Source organism: Tenrec ecaudatus, chromosome 8, assembly GCF_050624435.1.
Source record: "Tenrec ecaudatus isolate mTenEca1 chromosome 8, mTenEca1.hap1, whole genome shotgun sequence".
In the NCBI taxonomy this organism is placed as follows: domain Eukaryota; kingdom Metazoa; phylum Chordata; class Mammalia; order Afrosoricida; family Tenrecidae; genus Tenrec; species Tenrec ecaudatus.
The window spans coordinates 65,339,887-65,342,235 of NC_134537.1; the positions used below are offsets into that span (position 1 = coordinate 65,339,887).

At 41.2% G+C, this 2,349-nt stretch overlaps 1 pseudogene; it reads left to right on the top strand.

Moving 5' to 3' along the window:
* The first annotated feature begins 948 nt into the window (after positions 1-948).
* LOC142455418 (small ribosomal subunit protein eS28 pseudogene) lies at positions 949-1,158 on the top strand (annotated as a pseudogene).
* Positions 1,159-2,349: the final 1,191 nt, after the last annotated feature.

The following is a 2,349-nucleotide window of genomic DNA, read 5'->3' on the forward strand; positions in this document are numbered from 1 at the left end:
CTAAGCAAAATCTGTAAGGAGGCAAATTGTTGAGTCTTTTCTCCTGCAGAGCCTTTAGTGGGTTCAAATCAACAACCTTGCAGTTGGCAGTCACATGCTTAACCACTGCACCCCCAGAACTCCTTTCGCACCTACTAGGATGGTCATCAGAAAAGGAAAAAATAACAGTGTTGTCCAGGACATGGTGAAAAACCCTCAACCACTGCTGGTGAGATTGCACAATAAACAGAGCAAATCGCTATGGAAAATAAAAATAGAATTACTATATGAAAGAGAAGGGCCATGCGAAGGTGAACACCTCAAATAACTGGAATCAGAAATTCAGATATTCACAACCCAAGAGTGAAAACAACCAAAATATCTGTTAATATATGAACGGACACATAAAATGTGTTCTGAATGTACATACAGTGGAATACTGTAACACTATCAGCCATAAAGAGAAGTAGTGTTGACACAGGTAGGATTTAAGTAAACCTTGAAAACATTTCACTGAGTGAAATAAATGAGACATGAAAGGATATTGTATGATCCACCTAGATAAAAATATACAAATAGGTAAATGTATAAATTAAAAGGTTATCAGTGGTTAGCAGGGGTGAAAAAGAGAGGAGAAAGTAAGGCATTGGTTAGGGAACAGTGAATTTCTGCCAAGGGGGATGAAAAAAAGGTGGAAATGGATAGTGGTGACAATTGTAAAATATGGGAAATATAACTAATGTGACATAACTATACACATAAAAATGGTTGAAATGACAAATATTCTGTCAATATGGTTGAAAATACAGGTTAACTATAGGTTCTTTAAATAACAAAAATTTAAGTTTCAATTCAACTTAAATATCCTCCATCTTCTCAAAGACACATAAGCATATTGTCACTGTCAGTTCCACAAAAATACTCTCAAAAACTGAGCGCTCTCCTCCAGACCACCACCGCACGGCCATCATGAACACCAGCCGAGTGCAGCCAATCAAGCTGGCCAGAGTCACCAAAGTGCTGGGTCGGAGCGGCTCCCAGGAACAGTGCACGCAGGTGCTCATGGAGTTCATGGACGACAAGAACCTCTCCATCATCTGCAATGTGAAAGGCCCCATGCGCGAGGGCGACGTGCTCACCCTGTTGAAGTCCCAGGGAGAAGCTCTGAGGCTGTGCTGAGGCCGTTGCAGGGTCTCGGTTGTCTGGCCGACAACTTGATCAACTGGGATGAGCTGTGACTGTTCAATAAAGCGTTTATGTTGTACGTAAAAAAAAAAAAAACCACAAAAAAACTGAGCTTGTTCATCAGGCTGAATTTCTACCAATGCCAAACATCTGGATGATGGACTCCAGTTTTTCATTTTGAACTAAATGGTTTTGCCTTTTGTAGAGGCACATTTCCATAATATATATCAATTTCTTAAAACTGGGTGTACTATAAAGAGCAGAGAGAATCACATTTATTAAACTCTTACAGGGTTTTTCTTCCACAAACATGCTAATCATAAGATTTTAAATAAATGTCAAAAATACACAGAGCTTTTATACTCCTTGAACATACAAATTATACCAGAAAAAAAGCTGGGTCTCGCAAAAAGAGGAAAACAGTCAACCCCCTAAGGAAGTGGGCAAAAGAACTGAAAAGAACTTTCACTAGGGAGGAGACCCATATGGCCAATAAGCATATGAGAAAGTTTTCAAAGTCACTAACCATAAGAGAAATGCAAATCAAAACAACCATGAGATACCACCTAACACCCCTGAGGCAGCCCAAATCAGCAAATCAAAGAGCAACAAGTGTTGGAGGGGCTGTGGTGAAGTAGGAACCCTCCTCCACTGCTGGTGGTGGTGCAAATTTGTACAGCCACTGTGGAAAGCAATCTGGCGATACTTAAAGACAATGGAAATTGATCTACCTTATGACCCAGCCGTCCCTCTACTGGGCATATACCCTGTGGAAGCAGCAAACAAAACACGACCAGTCATATGCGCTCCAATATTTATTGCGGCACAATTCAAAATCGCAACGACTTGGAAACAGCCTAAGTTTCCATCAATAGATGAGTGGATTAGTAAACTTTGGCACATAGACACAATGGAGTACTATGCAGCACTGAAAAGCACGGACTAGCACATGAAACACGTTATTTCGTGGGAAGAGCTGGAAGGAATTATGTTAAGGGAGGTAAGCCAGACTCAAAAGGGCAGGTATAACATGAGTCCCCAGAGGTAAGTACAATCAGCATGCCAGGAATAGAAGAATAAAGATCTATCTCACAATAATGGGTGGAAGCATAGATAGTTGGAGGGAGGGCAGGCCACACCTAGGGAGGTACATGAGAGCCCAGCATAAAGAAGGGGAAGTGGGGC